Source organism: Protopterus annectens, chromosome 1.part0 (genome assembly GCF_019279795.1).
Source record: "Protopterus annectens isolate FY-2018-M chromosome 1.part0, PAN1.0, whole genome shotgun sequence".
NCBI lineage: Eukaryota > Metazoa > Chordata > Ceratodontiformes > Protopteridae > Protopterus > Protopterus annectens.
The window spans coordinates 464672194-464692372 of record NC_056725.1 but is presented as its reverse complement, the minus strand read 5'-3'; the positions used below and the strand labels follow the sequence as shown (position 1 = coordinate 464692372).

Here is a 20179-nt window from a genome sequence, read left to right as displayed (position 1 = left end):
AAAGTTCCAAATGGTCAAGGTACATCCATTCTCACCTTACTAAGGATGGGCGACTGGATGTGGTCAGAAGATTTGCAGGATGCATACTTCCATATCAGACTTGACAGACAAGCCAGAAGGTTTCTGCTTTTCCAGCTGGGAACCAGCCATTTTCAATTCAGGGCCCTGCTGTTTGGTCTCACCACAGCCCCCCGGGATGTTTACCAAATACATGGCAGTGTTGACAGCTCATCTCAGATCTCAAGGGTTCCAAGTGTTCCCATGTCTGGCTCCTCACTGCTCCCAGTAAGTATCTCCTGGTCCTTGGCAGGGATTTTCTCCAGCTTTGCTGCAAAGTAGGCATTATAGTGAGTTACAAGTCACAGATTTTCTTTGTGTTTAATTGTTGCAGTCGTCACACTTGGGTTATCTGCCTGTAAGGTAGCCCTCGGTCGGCCCGAATACCAGAGTCTTAGGATTTCTGCGTCGGATGCTGTCGCCTCTTCCATGACATCAGGTCGTCAGGGGTGTAAAACAGGCAGCCGAGGCTATTACATCAGTCTTTCATGCCAAGAAGGAGCCCGGAGCAGAAGCAGTTCGCAAGTGCCGGTCGGCCGCTACCTGAAATTTTCATTTTTCGAGTTTCAAACCTGAAGTCTTCTAAAGCTAAGTACCCCGTTGGGGATCCTTTTTTCTTGCTCTAACTGATGTCAGAAAAAGTTAACAATTGTCTTGCCTGTGGAAACCAAACACCTCATAGATTTTTATTCTTACTGCGTTACCTGTTTAGGCCCAGACCACGACGACCCTTGTCGGTTTTGTGCCTTAATGCCCAAACCGTTTGTTGGGCTGTCTTTGTCGCTGAATTCTTTCACTCTCGATGTCCTTCAAGAATGCAACTGCAGTCCTTACATATGGGTTGTCCTGCCTCAGGCAGCCCTTTGGTCGGCCGGATTCCAAAGTCTGGGTCTGGCGTCGGCTGATGTCGCCTCTTCCCCAGCGTCAGAGCGACTGGGGTATAAAAGCATCAGTCGACGCCATCTTCTTCTGTCTTTCTTGCCGCGCGGTGCCCGAAGCAGAAGCAGTTCGCAAGTGCCGGTCGGTCAGCTCCTGTGTTTTCAGTTACCGAAGTCATCAAAAAGCTAAGTACCCCGTTGGGGAACCTTTTCTTGCCTCAGCCGATGTCAGATAAAACTGCAAAAGTTAATAACTGTTTGTCTTGTGGTAAACAAATACCTCATAAGGACTTCCATTCTTACTGCCTTCCCTGCCTTGGCCCAGACCACAACGTCACGGCCTGTGCTGCCTGTGCTTGCTGCAATAAGCGCACACTCAGGCGCCAGGCAGAATTTGCTGAAGACTTTTTTGGGGAAAATTACTCCTATATCATGCCGTCGGAACAACCGACATCACACATTTCCAAAAAACAGAAGGACCGGGACCGCCATTCTTGGCCCGCGACTTCCACCGACACCACGCCAAAACCTACCCGCGAGTGCATCGGTCTCCTTGGAGGCGGTAATTCAACCGCTCCAGACCAACGACACCGCTTTACCGCACTCTTTGGTCCCGGAGGCTTCCCCGGTGCCGGTTGTTGATTTTCCTCCTGAATCCGAAACCCAAGTTTTGCCTGACACCATTCCGGTGGACAAAGTTACTCCTGCACGTGGGGCAGCTAGGCCTCCGGTGTTTATGTTCATCAAGGCCTACACGCGTGCTAAGGCTGCCAACCAGGCTAAGTCTCTCCCTCCTAAATCTTTTTCTCAGGGTCCCACTTCTGATAAACAGATCATGACTTTAGCTGCAGATCTTATTTCATTAATCGGAGTCTCTCAGACTCATCCAGACAGGTGTTCTCGGCCGCCTGCAGACAAAAGGCCTAGGGTTGAGCAGACCGATACCTTTTCCTCAGATGAAGCCTCTGGTGACTCAGGTCATTCAGATTCCCAGGAAGAATCCTTCCAGGCCTACGAGGATTCTGATGCTGATGAATCTATTCCCTCTGCCTCTCCTCCTGAGGATATTTCTTTCGGGGAAATTCTCCACTCCATGAGAGAGCATTTTCAGTGGCAGGGCCAGGATTTCTCCGACTCCAGGAAAAGGCTTCGTACTTTCCTTAAGTTACCCCAGCACAGGCCTTTAGCTATTCCACCTGTGTTAGATGTATTGGATGATGTGTACTCAGACTTAAGTGCTTCTCCTGATTCTCTCCCTCCTGCTCCTGTCAAGCCAGACAGATATTACAGGGTTCCTGAAACTCATAAACATCTCTTTAAGGCCCACTCTGTTGACCTAGAAACTATTTCCCAGGGGCCCAAAGGAGTGGCCACTTCCTCGGCCAAAAATCCTTTGCCCGCAGACAGGGAATCTAGGTCCCTGGAGAGGTGGGGCAAAAAAGTTTATACCTCAACCACCCTTGCCACGAGGGCACTTAACTGTCTTTTTCATATGTTTCAGTATCAGGATTTCTTGATGGATGATTTGCAGAAAAAGTTAGCCTCTCCTGAGCCTTTAGATAGAAAGGCCTTGCAGGATTTGGTTCATAATACTCAGCAGGTTAGCAATCATTTTCTACAGTGTGGTTATGATGCATTGGAAGCTTCATGTAGGGCAGCTATGACAGGGGCTGTCATTCGTAGGCATGCTTGGTTGAAAGAGCAGGCATTGCCAGATCATGTTAAAGTAAAGCTTCTAGATGCACCTCTGGAAAAACACAAGCTACTTGGTGCTAATGCTCAGGATGTGTTGAAATCAATTGAGGAAAAGGCTAAATCAGTACAAACAGTCAAAGATTTCCTCCAGGTTCAGCCACCAAGGTTCAGCAGGAATTGGCCTTCGAAGAATTGGTCCTTTCCAGACACTGACAAGTTCCAAAGGGGAAAAAACAGGCGTGCTCGAGGTAGAGGGCAATACCGAGGCTCCTACAGGGGCTGCCAATGGCAGCCGACTAATCAGAGAAGTGGCCCATGGACTTCTATTGCTCCACAGGGACAATCACAATGACTTGACTTTGACACCGCCGACCAAGGCTCAAAGAGAAGCACCTTTAGGCGGAAAATTATCCTTATTTTCAAAAAATTGGCACGTTTTAACAAAGGACAAATGGATTCTGGACATAATAGACAAAGGTTACAGGTTCCACTTACATACCTTACCAAAAAGACAAAGCATACCAAACCTGCCACAAAATCAAAGGGCAGAGGCACTCATACAGGTTTCAAAGCTGCTACAAATCAAAGCAATAGACAAGGTTCCTCCTCAGGAACAAGGCCAGGGATTCTACTCAAGACTGTTCCTTGTTCCAAGAAAAGAAAAGCAATGGAGACCTATACTGGACTTGTCCGCTCTAAACACTTTTCTCATTGTGCCAAAATTCAAAATGCTGACGTTACAGCAACTTCTTCCCATGCTGGGCAAGGGGTCTTGGCTGGTTACTCTGGACCTCAAGGAGGCATACCTGCATGTCCCAATCGGACACAGTTGCAGAAGATACCTCAGATTTCTTGCAGGGTCAGAGCATTATCAATTCTCAGCATTGCCTTTTGGCTTATCTACTGCGCCCAGAGTATTCACGAAATGCCTGGCATCAGTAATTGCACACTGCAGACTCCAGGTGTACAAATATACCCTTACCTGGATGACTGCCTTATACAAGCGGACAGCAAGCAAGCCTTGATAAGAAACTTGAACTATGTCATTCACTTACTACAGGCTTTGGGATACACAGTCAACATTCAAAAATCAAGACTACTGCCATCCCAACAAATAATTTTTCTAGGAGCCAAACTGGACACAAACTCACAAATGGCTTTTCTCACAGAAGAAAAACAAGAACAATTACCAGATTACTTCAAAAGCCTAGCAAAGCACACCCAGATGGCTGCAAGGAAAATCCTGCAGGCCCTGTGTTTCATGGCATCTTGCATTCTTCTGATTCCACTGGCAAGATTACACATGAGAAAAATACAATGGTACCTAAAAAGTTTATGGTCTCAACACAGCCACAACTTAGAAGCAATTATTCCACTCATTCCATGTCTACAAAAGGATTTTTTGTGGTGGGCACAAGCGAGCCAGCTAAACAAAGGCATGTCTTTCAACAAACCTCAAACAAGCCAAACCATTACAACAGACGCCTCAGATCATGGATGGGGGGGCGCACATGGAGGGCAGATGCATTCAAGGGCAATGGGCTCCCCGGGAAGTGCATCTAGACATCAATCAAAAAGAGATGTTGGCAGTGATTCATGCAATCGAGGCCTTCGGAAAATTACTTCAGCAAGGTCAACTGCTAATAAAGACAGACAACACCACTGTTATGTGGTACATAAACAAACAGGGAGTCACTCATTCTTACCCCCTCTGCAGGCTAACAATGACTCTTTGGGAAAAGGCCCTGAAACTGAACATACAGTTGCAATCCCAATTTGTCCCAGGCAAGAACAATGTTCTGGCGGACAGTCTAAGCAGAAACATCTTGGATCTGCACGAATGGATGTTGCATCCAGACATTTTTTCACAAATAACTCATGCATGGGGGAGGCCAGACATAGACCTCTTTGCCTCACACCTCAATCACATCTGAAGAAGTTCTGCTCGAGGACACACCATCCTCAAGCCTGGAGAATGGATGCTCTCTCCTTCAGCTTGGAACTCTCTAACAATCTATGCATTCCCACCTCTACCATTAATGACCAATGTGTTACTGAAGATCAAAGCAGAACAACCGAAAGGCATTTTGATAGCTCCAGACTGGCCAAGACAGCACTGGTATCCATTACTAAGGAGCATAACTCGCACCAAGCCATGGCCCCTGCCTCAATGGCCTCTGCTTCTGACTCAGCACAATTACAGGACGTATCATCCCAACCTGCAAACATTACAGCTGACAGCTTGGAGGGTTCCATGACTTCTCCCCATATCCCCCTCTCCAAGAAAGTTCAAGAGATCTTACTGGAAGCACGCAGACCTTCCACCAGAAAAACTTACTCCCAAATGGAAGAGATTCAACATCTGGAATGCCAGCAAGGGTCAGGATGCATCAGTAATGAGCATCCCACAGATACTAGAATACTTGGCAAAAATGCTGCATAATGGCCTTTCATATTCTTCCATAAAAATACACGCTTCAGCAATTTCAACAAAATACAACCGTGATCCACCTGTGTTTTCACATCCTTTGCTAAGACAGTTTCTAAGAGGGATTAAGAATATCAAACCTCCCAGAAAACCACCAGTGCCTGCATGGGACCTCAACTTCGTGTTGGAAAAATTAACTCTCCCTCCTTTTGAGCCAGCAGCATCTTCAGAATTGCAATTTCTCTCCTGGAAAACAGTTTTCCTGTTGGCAATTACCTCAGCAAGAAGAGTTTCGGAGATACAGGCCCTCATGGCAGTACCTCCATTTCTCATTTTTCACCAGGACAGAGTTTCTTTAAGGACCAATCCTTCATTCATGCCAAAAGTGATATCCAGGGTGTCTCTAAATCAAGCAATTCACCTGCCTACCTTCTTTCCCAATCCTCAAAATAAAGGAGAAAAGCTGCTGCACACTTTGGACATACACAGACAACTGCGCTACTACTTGGACAGAACAAAAGCCAACAGAAAGTCTGACCAACTATTTGTAGCTTACGTTGCTGGAGTACAAGGAAAGGCAATTTCCAAACAAACAATTTCAAAATGGATTGGACACTGCATCAGATTCTGTTGCTCTTTCCATGGAAAAGGTGTGCCAGCCAATATCAGGCCACACTCCACCAGAGCTATAGCCAGCTCCACAGCCTTTCTAAGAGGGGTGGCTACAAAGGACATTCTAGAAGCAGCTACATGGAGCTCCGTGCATACATTTTCCAAACACTACAACCAGCCTTTATATTCCAGATCCCGAGCAGGCTTTGCTTCGGCAGTCCTGAAGGGCATTTTAGCTACACCATCTTTATCTTAGATCCTACCCACCCCCATCTTGGCTATGGTATTCAACCCATATGTAAGGACTGCAGTTGCATTCTTGAAGGACATAGTACAGATGTCCTTCAAGAATGCAATTGCAGTCATAACATAAGGGTTGTCCTGCCTCAGGCAGCCCTCGGTCGGCCGGATTCCAAAGTCTGTGTCCGGCGTCGGCTGGTGTTGCCCCCTTTCCGACGTCAGCACGGCTGGAGTATAAAGGCATCGGCCGACGCCATCTTCTCCAGTCTTTCTTGCCGCGCGGTGCCCGAAGCAGAAGCAGTTCGCAAGTGCCGGTCGGTCAGCTCCTGTGTTTTCAGTACTGAAGTCATCTAAAAGCTAAGTACCCCGTTGGGGAACATTTTTTCTTTCCTCAGCCGATGTGAGAACAAATTGAGAAAGTTAATAATTGTTTGTCTTGTGGTAAACAAATACCTCATAAGGACTTCCATTCTTACTGTCTTCCTTGCCTGGGCCCAGACCACAACGTCTCGGCCTGTGCTGCCTGTGCTTGCTTTAATAAGCGCACTCTCAGGCGCCGGGCAGAATTTGCTGAAGACTTTTTCGGCGAATCCTTTGCGTATATCATGCCGTCGGATCAACCTACAGCTCAATCTTCCAAAAACGGAAGGACCTGGACCGGCATCCTCGGCCCGCATCCTCTACCGATACTACTCCTAGAGCCTCCGCTAGTGCTTCGGTCCCTGCGGAAGCGGTAATTCAACCGCTCCAGGCCGATGACACAGCGTTAACTCGTCCTTCGGTCCCGGAGACCTCTCCGGTGCCGGTTGTTGATTTTCCTCCGGAAACCGAAGTTCTTGATTTACCCGACACCATTCCGGTGGACAAGGTCACTCCTGCACGTGGGGCTGCTAGGCCTCCTGTATCTATGTCCATCAAGGCCTTTGCACATGCTAAGGCCGCCAGCCAGACCAAGGCCCATCGTAAACTTGCTGTCCAGGCCCCCTCCTCTGATAAACAGATAATGTCTCTTGCTGCAGACCTTATTTCTCTTATCAGGGGGTCTCAGCCTCACCCAGACAGAGGTTCTCAGCCTCCTGCAGAGAAAAGGCCTAGAATTGAGCAGATTGAAAACATCTCTTCAGATGAGGCTTCTGGGGATTCTGAGCATTCAGATATTCAAGAAGAATCCTTCCAGGCCTATGAGGACTCTGATGCTGAGGAATCAATTCCCTCTGCCTCTCCTCCAGAGGATTTCTCGTTTGGTGAAGTCCTGCACTCAATGAGGGAACATTTCCAATGGCAGGGTCAGGAATTCTCTGATTCCAGGAAAAGGCTACGTACCTTCCTAAAGCTTCCCCAGCACAGACCTTTTGCTATTCCTCCTGTGATAGATGTTTTGGATGATGTTTTCTCCGACTCCAGTGCTAACCCTGATTCTCTCCCCCTGCTCCTGTCAAGCCAGACAGATATTACAGAGTCCCTGACACTCACAAACATCTCTTTAAGGCCCACTCCGTGGATTTAGAAACTATTTCACAGGGTCCCAAGGGAGTGGCTACCTCCACTGCCAAGAATCCTTTGCCAGCGGATAGGGAAGCTAGGTCTATGGAGAGATGGGGTAAAAAAGTTTATACCTCTACCACCCTAGCCATGAGGTCACTTAACTGCCTTTTTCATATGTTTCAGTACCAGGATTTTTTACTGGATGATTTACAGAAAAAGTTAGCCTCTCCTGAGCCTATTGATAGAAAGGCATTGCAGGATCACATACATAACACTCAGCAGGTTAACAATCATTTTCTTCACTGTGGTTATGGTGCATTGGAGGCTTCATGTATGGCAGCTATGACTGGGGCTGTGATACGTAGACATGCTTGGTTAAAAGATCAGCCACTGCCAGACCATGTCAAAGTAAAGTTACTTGATGCACCTCTGGAAAAACAGAAGCTTTTTGGTGCTAATGCACAAGATGTGTTGAAGTCCATTGAGGAAAAAGCTAAGTCAGTACAGACAGTCAAGGATTTCTTCCAGGTTCAGCCACCCAGATTCAGTAGAAACTGGCCTTCAAAGAATTGGTCCTTCCCAGACTCGGACAAGTTTCAAAGGGGAAAGAACAGGCGTGGCCGAGGCCAATACCGAGGCTCCTACAGGGGCCGCCAATGGCAACCTACAAATCAAAGAAGTGCTGCAGCCAGTCCAGCTGCACCACAAGGACAATCACAATGACTTGACTTTCAAACCGCCTACAAGGGCTCAGAGAGAAGCACCCTTGGGCAGACAATTATCCTTATTCTCAAAAAACTGGCATATCTTATCCAAGGACAACTGGATTCTGGATTTAATAGACAAGGGTTACAGATTCCACTTCCATACTTTGCCTACAAGACAAGGCATGCCAAACCTGCCACACCATCAAAGGGCAGAGGCACTCATTCAAGTTTCAAAGCTATTAAGTATAAAAGCAATAGAAAAGGTACCTCCTCAGGAACAAGGCCAGGGATTTTATTCAAGACTGTTCCTTGTTCCAAGAAAGGAAAACAAATGGAGGCCTATACTGGACTTGTCTACTCTAAATACCTTTCTCATTGTGCCAAAGTTCAAAATGCTGACGTTACAGCAACTCCTTCCCATGCTGGGCAAGGGGTCTTGGCTGGTCACTCTGGACCTCAAGGAGGCATACCTGCATGTCCCAATCAGACAAAGCTGCAGAAGATACCTCAGATTTCTCGCAGGGACAGAGCATTATCAATTCTCAGCATTGCCGTTTGGCTTATCTACTGCACCCAGAGTGTTCACGAAATGCCTGGCATCAGTAGTGGCACACTGCAGACTCCAGGGAATTCAAAAATACCCCTACCTGGACGACTGCCTCATACAAGCAGACAACAAACAAACCTTAATAAAAAACTTGGACTATGTCATGCAATTACTACAGGCCTTGGGATACACAGTCAACATTCAGAAATCAAGACTACTGCCATCCCAACAGATTATTTTCCTAGGAGCCAAACTGGACACACAAACACAAATGGCCTACCTCACAGAGGAAAAACAACAGCAGTTACCAGAGTACTTCAAAGGCCTAGCACAGCTCTCCCAGCTGACTGCAAGGAAACTCCTGCAGGCCCTGGGATTCATGGCATCATGCATTCTTCTGATACCTTTGGCAAGACTTCATATGAGAAAGCTGTAATGGTATTTGAAAAGCTTATGGTCCCAACACAGCCAAAGCCTAGAGGACGTAATCCCACTTATTCCATGTCTGCAAAAAGAATTCTTGTGGTGGGCTCAAGCAAGTCAATTAAACAAAGGCATGTCTTTCAACAGACCTTAAGCAGGTCAAATAATTACAACAGATGCCTCAGATCATGGATGGGGGGTGCACATGGAGGGCAGATGCGTTCAAGGTCAATGGACACCAAAGGAAAGACATCTGCACATAAACCAAAAAGAGATGTTGGCAGTGATACATGCAATCGAGAGTTTCGAAAAATCACTGCAACAAGGACATTTACTAATAAGGACAGACAACACCACTGTCATGTGGTATATAAACAAGCAGGGAGGGACTCATTCATACCCCCTCTGCAGACTAACAATGATTCTCTGGGAAAAAGCACTGAGTCTGAAGATACACCTGCAATCCCAGTTTGTGCCAGGCAAGGACAATGTACTGGCGGACAAGCTGAGCAGAAATTTCTTGGATCCACACAAATGGATGCTGCATCCCCACATTATCTCACAAATAACAAAGACATGGGGAAGACCGGACATAGATCTCTCTGCGTCTCACACGAATCATCACCCGGAAAAGTTCTGTACCAGGACCCACCATCCTCTAGCCTGGACAACGGATGCTCTCTCCTTCAGCTGGAATTCCCTAAAAATGTATGCATTTCCTCCTCTGCCACTGTTGACCAAGGTGATCCTGAAGATCAAAGCAGAACAACCAACAGGCATTTTGATAGCTCCAGACTGGCCAAAGCAACACTGGTACCCATTGCTGTTGAGCATAACTCGGACCAAACCGTGGCCTCTGCCCCTATGGCCCCTGCTACTAACACAACAGAACTACAGGACTGTTCACCAAAACCTGAAAACATTACATATGACAGCCTGGAGGTTACCTTAACTCCTTCCGCTTCCACTCTTTCCAAGGCAGTTCAGGACATCTTATTGGAAGCACGCAGACCTTTCACCAGAAAAACCTATTCAGCCAAGTGGAAGAGATTCAGCATCTGGGCTGCCAACAGGGGTCAGGATACAACAGTACTGAGTATACCTCAGATATTGGAATACTTGGCAGAAATGTTTCATTCTGGACTCTCATATTCTTCCATAAAGATTCATGCCTCAGCAATCTCAGCAAGATACAATTGTGATCCACCAGTGTTCTCACATCCTTTGCCAAGACAGTTCCTAAGAGGGATAAAGAATATCAAGCCTCCCAGAAAACAACCAGTACCTGCATGGGACCTCAATTTTGTATTGGAAAAATTAACTCTTCCTCCCTTTGAGCCAGCAGCAACCTCAGAGATGCAATTTCTATCATGGAAAACGTTTTTTCTATTGGCAGTCACATCAGCAAGAAGAGTCTCGGAGATACAGGCACTCATGGCAGTACCTCCTTTCCTCATTTTTCATCGGGACAGAGTCTCTCTAAGAACAAATCCTTCTTTCATGCCAAAGGTAATTTCCAGGGGGTGTCTAAATCAAGCTATTCACCTTCCTACTTTCTTCCCCAATCCTCAAAATAGAGGGGAAAGACTGCTGCATACCTTGGACATACACAGGCAACTATGCTACTACTTGGACAGAACTAAGGCCACCAGAAAGTCTGTCCAGCTGTTTGTAGCCTATGCTGCTGGAATACAAGGAAAAGCAATCTCCAAGCAAACAATTTCAAAATGGATTGGACACTGCATCAGATTCTGCTATTCTTACCATGGAAAAAGTGTGCCAGCCAATATTAGGCCACATTCCACCAGAGCTATAGCCACATCCACAGCTTTCCTAAGAGGTGTGGCTACAAAGGACATTCTAGAGGCTGCTACATGGAGCTCCGTGCATACATTTACCAAACACTACAACCTGCCTTTATACTCCAGATCCCGAGCAGGCTTTGCTTCGGCAGTCCTGCAGGGCATTTTAGCTACACCATCTTTTTCTTAGCTCCATCCACCCACAACTTGGCTGTGGTATTCAACCCATATGTTATGACTGCAGTTGCATTCTTGAAGGACATAGTACAGTTTTGTACCTACCATAAATGTAGATGTCCGATAGATATGCAACTGCAGTCGGATTTTCCCTCCCTCCTTCCCCTCTTTTCTTTCTTTATGGGTCCATTCCCCCTGTTCCTTTTAGCTGGGGGTATTTCCTATGGTGTATCTGTTTATTACTGTTGTGCATGTCTGGAATTGTTTATCCATTCACCAAATTTAGCCTTCCTAGGAGGGCACCTGGCATCTGGGGCAAGAAACACTGAAGAAGATGGCGTCGGCCGATGCCTTTATACTCCAGCCGTGCTGACGTCAGAGAGGGGGCGACACCAGCCGACGCCGGACCCAGACTTTGGAATCCGGCCGACCGAGGGCTGCCTGAGGCAGGACAACCCATATGTTATAACTGCAGTTGCATATCTATCGGACATCTACATTTATGGTAGGTACAAAACTGTACTTTTTGTACCTACCATAAATGTAGATGTCCGATAGATATGCAACTGCAGTCAGGTTTTCCCTCCCTCCTACCCCTCTGTAAATTATCCTTTTTGGGTCCACTCCCCTTTTCCAAGTTAGCTGGGGGAATCTGTTATGGTGTATCTGTTTATTACTGTTGTGCATGTCTGGAATTTTTTATCCAGTCTCTAATTCTATCCTTCTTTGGAGGGCACCTGGCATCTGGGGCAAGAAACACTGAAGAAGATGGTGTCGACTGATGCTTTTATACCCCAGTCGCTCTGACGTCGGGGAAGAGGCGACATCAGCCGACGCCGGACCCAGACTTTGGAATCCGGCCAACCGAAGGGCTGCCTGAGGCAGGACAACCCATATGTAAGGACTGCAGTTGCATATCTATCGGACATCTACATTTATGGTAGGTACAAAACTGTACTTTCTTCGTATTCTGAAATGGCTTCGATAAGCCATCCAACTACTGATCTTCCAAAAAAAAATGTAAAAGACAGAGAGAGACCGCATAGGTCCAAAACTGCCAATGACGCTTCCATTAAGCTAGTCGCCAGTCCGCCGGTACTCAGTGAGGCTCCTTTGCAGCCCCTGATGCCCGCTTCTACAGATTTGCAGGCCTCTGCTGAAACCCATTCGGAGTCCGGTATGCTGTGAGATGCTTCTTCGAATATGGAACCTGCGGATGTCTCTACCTTGGATGGGTCCGGAGCCACTGTACAGGCAGTGGTTTCTGAGGGTGTATTCTGACCTACCAATGTTCGAATTAAACTGACAACTTCATTTTTAGCTAAAACTAGCGAGTTTCCTCAGACCCAGAGTACGGACTACACCTAGAAAACTGATGACCAAAGTACATGCTCAAGCTCCCATGTCACAAAAACAAATGCTTAGAATGGCTGAAGACCTTATTACCGTAATTAGGGGAAGCCAGCCTTCCCCTGCTAAGAGACAAAGAATTGAGTTTTATTCTGATTCTACAGACCAGGGGTCCGATGACTCTGACCCTTCTGATTAAGTATCCTGCTGTTTTTATATTTGTTTTACCTTCTACTGCTTACCTAGAGCAAGCTTTAACTGTTTTCATAGTTATTTACTGCATTTTTTATTATCTGCACTTAAAAGTACATTTTAGTCTAAATTAGTCTAATTCAAGTCGAAAAGTGTTTGTTTGCTGTTTAATTTAATTGTTTGGCTGCCCACTAAAGTGTGCTAGCCTGTACTACTGACTTATTGCCTTTTCTGCATTTAGCGCGGAGTTGCCACTAGAGCACCATCGGGCAGCGCCAGTTAAACAAGGTTAAGCTATTTCTGGCTCGGTAAAGTCTGCTCTTCATTTTTTCCCTTAGAACTGCTCTACTTGTAATCTAAACAGTCTATTCTCTATCTGTAAAGCTCAGCACTTGTTCCTAAAGCATTTTTAGTCAGGTAAAGCACTTCTATATTATACAAAGTACTTCACTAGCTTAAAACCCCCTTGAGTACCCACTTCCCTAGAGGTCCTTTCTGACTCAGTTACACAGCAAACTTTTTCATTTCTTCTAGCATGTCAAAGGGTCAGTTGCTAGCGTCCTCTCCTGCTCAGCTGGTGAATCTGGGAATATTGAGGCAATGTTACAATTGCCTCATGTACACAGACAACCCTCTCCTCCTCCCACAAAACACAAATACATGCGAGAGATGCAACTATATAGCCAAACTGGAGGCTGAGCTCTCTCAACTCAGGACTGGCAAAACCAGACAGGAGGAGAAGGTAACCACACACACCATAAACCCAGTCTCACATAGAACTATCACAACTACAAATCAAACACATAAACACACAAAGACATACTGAGGCACTGATCAAAAATCTACCAAAACAGCAGAGGCCTCCAAAGCAGACACCCAAACAACTGCCACCTCATGACATAACACAAGCAACACAGAGATCACAAAGTCAGTGTGCAAATCAGTCACAGCCCTTAAGGCCAAACACAATGCCAGACAAACTTGTCATAGGTGACTCCATAGTCAGACACACTGACGTCCCACTCACCAGACTGAACAAGGAGAGGGTCACAGTAAGCTGCCTGTCGGGCGCTAGAATCCGCCACATAACACAAGCACTCAGGTCAATCCACAGCAAGTACAAGTATGACTCAGTCATTGTCCATGCCGGTGTGAATGACCTGCGACGTACCTCCCTGGACTACATGAAAAGAGACATAAAGGAGCTCTCAGAGTATGTAGCCCAGGCTGGTATGACCCTGACCCTGAGCAGTATCCTACCTTCACCAAGAATGATGCCACAATACAGAGACAAAATGATCAGTTTTAATAATTGGCTTAATTTCTGGTGTCATTCTAAGGGGATCCAATGTCTGTCTGCCTGGAATGACATGCTTGACAAGCCACGCTGCTTCGCAAGGGATGGCTTGCACCTGTCACCCCTGGGTTTCCGGATATTGGCAAAGGCTCTTGCCACCCGCATAGTGCCTTTTTTAGACAAGGCTGAAATTCTAAACCCACCACCCTAGAAAATAATAATGTAAAAAAACTAAGGGTAATGCTGCTCAGTGCCAGAAGTCTAAATCTCAAGATGCACGCCCTCGAAGCCCTCCTCAGTATGGAGAACATCGATGTCTGTGCTGTGACTGAAACCTGGTTCAAGGCTCCTGAGAGCACCCCGGCACTATCAGGTTTTACCTCATATCATGCGTTGCGGCCCCAAAACCCGGACCGTACCACAAAAGGAGGGGGTGTATCCATATTCATCAAGGATACCCACACCTCCAGGCTGGTGGCAACTCACGAAGCATCAGAGACCATTCAGGTGCAATTAACCATAGGCAAAACTGCTCTACAGTTTGTAGCATGTTACAGGCCACCCTCTCAAACTCAGGAACCCCACACAGCCTTCCTGAAGACACTGGAGAGTATAAATGTCTCTCCAAACACCATCATATTTAGTGACTTCAACTACCCAAACATAGACTGGGAACATTACTCAAGCCCCAATACCCTAGCCCAAAGGTTCCTGGAGTTCATAAACTCAAATGCTATGGAACAACTTGTCACCATTCCCACAAGAGGTGAAAATATACTAGACCTGATCATCACAAACATGGGGACAAAATGCTCCACACCGGAAGTATATCCCTCATTGGTGAGATCAGACCATAAACTAATCTCACTGGAGATCCACATCCCACCCCCACCCCCAACAAAAAAGACCACAGTGAAGAACTTCTCAAAAGCCAACTTCACACTTCTTAAGACTGGTGTGGTATCCTTCAAGGCCCCTGAGCCATTGGAAACCACAACCCACGCTGCTGAATCCCTTACAAATGCTTTCTATGAGCACCTCCAGGATTGCATGGATCAAGCAATCCCAAATAAAATCAAGATCCTTTCCACCAAAGGCAAGCGCCCGATCTGGTGGACCCCAGCCATAAACAAACTTTACAACAAGAGGAGAAAGCTACTACAAGATAGAGCAAAATCTCTACAAGGGAAGGCATCTCTGATCAATACTAGTAAAAAAACTACGATCACTCATAAAATCATCCAAGGCCAACTTTGAGAGAAAAATCGCCAAGGACTCAAAAGACAATCATAAGGCCTTCTTTAGCTATGTTAGAAGTCTGGGTGGAAACTCCCAGATATGCTCAGAATTAGTCCAAAATGATACAAAAATCACTGAACCCACAGACATTGCAAACATACTGGCAGACAGGTTCAGTGAAAATTTCTCCCCTCCCTCCCCCAAAAGGAGAAATATCTATCCCAGCAGAGTGTAGCCTCCCAATCATCTCAAATGCCCAGGTGAGAGCTGCTCTCTCTAAAGCTAAAAACACAGCATCGATGGGACCGGATGGTGTCTCCGGCTGTGTGCTACACGAACTCAATGAGGAACTAAACCCACACATAAGGCTGCTGTTTAATCTTAGCCTTACCACAGGATACGTGCCAAAGAGTGGCGTACGGCAACTGTGGTCCCACTCCACAAAGGCGGTGCTTCTACGGACCCTGGTAATTACCCCATAAGCTTAACAAGCCTGGTCTGCAAAGCTATGGAGAGGATCATAATGGAACTCATAAATAAAGACATAGGGGACCTACAGACATTGGATCCTACCCAATTCGGCTTTGTCAAGGGCAGATCATGCCTCTTGAACTTGGTCGACTTTTTGAAACAGTCACCAAGGCCATTGATGAGGGTAAGGCAGTTCACACAGCCTACATTGACCTTGCAAAAGCTAATACCCCACTCGGGTATCATAGAAAAGCTCACCAGCTTAAATGTAAACCCATATGTCACAAGATGGGTTGCAAACTGGCTCAAGGACAGAACCCACAGGGTTAGAGTTGCTGGTGCCATGTCAGACTCCAAGCCGGTCACAAGCGGTGTCCCACAGGGCTCAGTCCTGGGCCCCCTCTTGTTCGGCATCTACTTTTCAGAAGTGCAGGCAAACATAGGAGGATTGTGGCTGACAAAGTTTGCAGATGACTGCAAACTGGGCGCCATAGTTGAAAATCCATCAGACACAGATATCCTTCAGAGAGGCCTCATAGAAACGGATAACTGGTGCCAGAGCCATGGCCTTAAGCTAAACGCCAAAAAATGTATAGTCATACCCTTTGGTAAAAACAAGGTAACCCCAAGTTATCACACAGGTGGCAATCCATTAAGCACAGAAGAGGTTATCAGGGACCTGGGGACCCAATTTGACAGTAACCTTTCTTTTGACACTCACATTGCCAAAGTGGTTAGGAGGACCTTCTACGTTGCCACCTGATTATGAAGGGATTCACATTCAGATCAAGGGAGGTCATTGTTCCCCTGTACTCTTCACTTATCAGACCAATGATTGAGTACAATGCCCCATTCGGAATGTATCTTACCCGACACCTGCAGCAATTGGAAAGACCCCAAAAGTTCCTCACCAAAAGGATAAAGGGGCTCAAAAATATGCCATATGCTGCCCGACTGAAGAAACTCCAGCTCTATTCAGTCGCATACCGTCTGCTCAGAGGTGACCTGTGCCTGACGTACAAGGCCATGTCCAACCCGGAATTAATGGACATGCTCCACCTCAAAAAATCCAAATCCACCAGAGCCACAAGAGCAAGAGACTTAAACCTCAACACGGATATAAATAGGACGTGCTTGAGGGACAGATTCATCACCCACAGACTCCCTATGCTGTGGAACAGAATCCCGGTCCATGTGAGACGGAGCACCTCGCTGGCTCTGTTCAAGAGGAATCTTGACCAGTGGATGGGAGATCGTAGGTTTACCCCGGGGATCATATCTGTATCACTGCTGGACAGAGGCACGGCAAACTAATGGGTATAGTATTCTTCAACCTAAGGGGTGATGAAAGCCACACAACTCTGGCTAGGCTTATAAATGCCCTGGGGCAGATAGCCTAGTATGAACCTATGAACCAATGTCCTTATCAACCTATAAGGATTCAGATGCAGAGGAATCCATTCCCTCTGCCTCCCCTCCAGGGGATTTTTCTTTTGGTGAAACTTTGCATACTTTGAGAGCATTTCCACTGGGAATGCTAGGACTACCATCAGTCCAAAAAGAGACTGAGAGAAATTTTAGAGTTGCCTCAGCACAGGCCTCTAGCTATACTCCCTGTCCTGGATGTTGTAGATGATGTCATCATGGAATCCAGTCTTACTCCTGACACTTTACCCCCAGCCCCTAGAAAACCTGACAGGTACTACAGAGTAACTGATTCTCACAAATTTCTCTTTAAGAATCCTACTGCAGATCCAGAGACCATTTCCCAGGGACCTAAAGGGATTAAGGCTACTACAGCCAAAAACCTTACCCCTTCAGACAGGGATTCCAGAGCTTTAGACAGATGGGGTAAGAAGGTATATACCTCAGCAACTCTTGCCGTCAGGGCATTGAATTGCCAGTTTCACATATTGAAGTACCAGCAACATATTATGTAACTAATTAAACAAAAAATGGTGTTACTCCCAGATTGTTCAGAAAATAGATTTACAAGAGTTAATGCATTCTGCAAACCAAGTTAGTAAGCATACTTTGCAGTGTGGCTTTGATGCCCTAGTAGCATCTTGCAGGGCTGCAGTCACTGGGTCTGTACTGAGAAGGGTTGCCGGCTGGCTTACGGACAGAGCTCACACAGTGGGAATGGCGGGCTCCAGGTCCGACTCTAAACCAGTCACAAGTGGTGTCCCACAAGGCTCGGTCCTGGCACCCCTACTGTTCGGCATGTGCTTTTCAGAAGTACAGGCAAACACAAGAGGACTGTGGCTGGCCGGGTTCGCCAATGACTGCAGGCTGGGAGTCATGATTGACTCTCCGACTGACACGGACATTCTCCAAAGAGGCCTTGCTGAGACGGACACCTTGTATCAGAGTCATGGTCTCGAGCTAGGTGTCGAGGTGCATAGTCATCCCGTTTGGGAAAAACAAAACACCTGTGAATTACCACATAGGTGGCAGCCCCCTTAATATAGAAGAGGTAATGGGAGATATGGGGACCCAGGTGGATAGTGGTCTCTCCTTTGACAGTCATATTGCCAAGGTAGTTAGGAAGTCCTTCTGTGTGGCCCATCTAATTACTGGGGGGTTTGCATCTATAAATAAGGAGGTTATGATGCCCCTCTGCTCCTCACTCATCAGACCCATCGTGGAGTACGGTGCCCCATTTAGGAATTTGGGATGTGCCTAGCGGGACACTTCCAGCGGCTGGAGGGACTGCAGAGGTACCTCACAAAGAGGATTACTGGCCTCGAGTATATGTCCTATGCAGCCTGACTGGAAGGGCTCCAGCTGTACTCTGTGGCATGTCGCTTGCTCAGAGGTGGGGTCTGCCTGACTTGCAGGGCCGTGTCCAACTCAGAATTGGTGGACATGCTCCACTTAAAGAAATCCAGATCACTGCGAGCCACTCGCTCTAGTGAGATAAACCTCACCACAACAGTGGATAGAACATGCTTGGGGGATGGATTCCTGTCGCAGGGACTCCCCGTGCTTTAGAACAAAATGCCTAACTACATTAGGCAGAGCCCCTCACTAACACTCTTCAGGAGAAACCTTGAGGAGTGGATGGGTAGCAGAAGATACACCCCTGGGATCACTTCATTGGCTCTTCTTGACAGAGGCTCAGTTAATTAATCAATGGGGTGGCAAAAGCGGACACACTCTGGCTAGGCTTGTGGATGCCCTCGGGCAGATAGCTTAGTGTAGACGTGTCCAACCTGCGGCCCTCAGAGCTCTTCCATGCGGCCCTCAACCTCTAACTGCAACATCGATGTACACATGCCCCAAAACACTTTTTTTGTTTTGTGTTTTTCGCTCCCGTGACCTGTAATGCTAATGTCGGTGTGCGCATGTGCCAAAGCACCCTTCTAGTTTTGTTTTTGAGCCAAAAAAAGGTCATTGTGTTTACGCCATTACTTTGCACCGAACAATCTGTGTGTGTGTGTGTGTGTGTGTGTGTGTGTGTTCTCGCTGGAGAGGGACTCGTGTATGGATTTGCCGCTGTTGCCTTTGAAAGGAACAGCAATTACCTGTGTTAATAGGCAAGTACGGAGTGAGTGCATGCATGAAAGCAGAATTGTGTGCGTGAAAGTAGAAGAAGAGTGTGTGTGTGTGTGTGTGTGTGTGTGTGTGTGTGTGTGTGTGTGTGTGTGTATGTGTGTATATGTGTGCATGACAAAGAGAGGCGCATGCACAAAAAGGCTAACATTGATCAGTCTACCTACTGAACACAAACAAGTTAGCTCACAAATATATCATACATTAAGAGTACACTTTCATTAAATTGTGGCTTTCCTGACAAGGGAGAGTGTTGTATTGAACATGAACTCATACCTCTTAACTGTATGGATTTTCAAAGAATGTCTGAATTTTTGCCTCATCTTCCAATTTGTGTCTTTTGCTTAGGAAATAAAAGTAGTCATCCAAGGTAATGCAGTTCCAGGGAGTAAGAATGAGACAGCAGCCTAGGGTTAATGGGTCAGTAGTGTACTTACTATGTAGGACTGTAGCATATAAAGTTGTATTGTTTTTTCAGATAAACAAAAAAGCACCTAGTACTGTTTTTTCATTGGTGGGTTCTAAGCAGTGATAGATTGGACAACAGTAAGCATAGCTTTGGCGGATCATCAATACTGGCAAATCAAGTGGGCACAATGTCATTTTTTTAATGTTGGGGATTTTAGTGTGTATGTGTGTGCTTATTTGTTGGGAGTGCTGCAACATTATATGATTATTAAAGACAGTGACTTACAGACTGTGGAGAATGTTTCTTTGTTTCAAAACCTAATACTTGGGTACGCAGCTTCTTGCCATTTACAGTGGATGGATATTTACATTTAATGGACAATGTATTAGCCTGGGCTTGTGGGGTTCTGAAGGATGCCAAGTCTACGACAGCCAATGTCTTGTAAAGTAACCTGGAAATGGATATTGGGATGTTACTGAAAAAATATAGTAAGTGGGCTTAGAAATATAGTTTAATTAAACAAAGTGTACTTTCAATTTACAGGCCATAATTTAATTTATTTCAGGTAGTCCAGATACTGGTAGATTGTATACCATTAGACTTAATTAGGGAGAG

At 46.3% G+C, this 20179-nt stretch overlaps 1 protein-coding gene across 2 annotated transcripts in view; it reads left to right on the top strand.

The window, feature by feature from the left end:
• KDM5C (lysine demethylase 5C) overlaps positions 1-20179 on the top strand; it is a gene marked incomplete at its 5' end in the record, with an annotated part of 2556543 nt that overhangs the window by 2212661 nt on the left and 323703 nt on the right.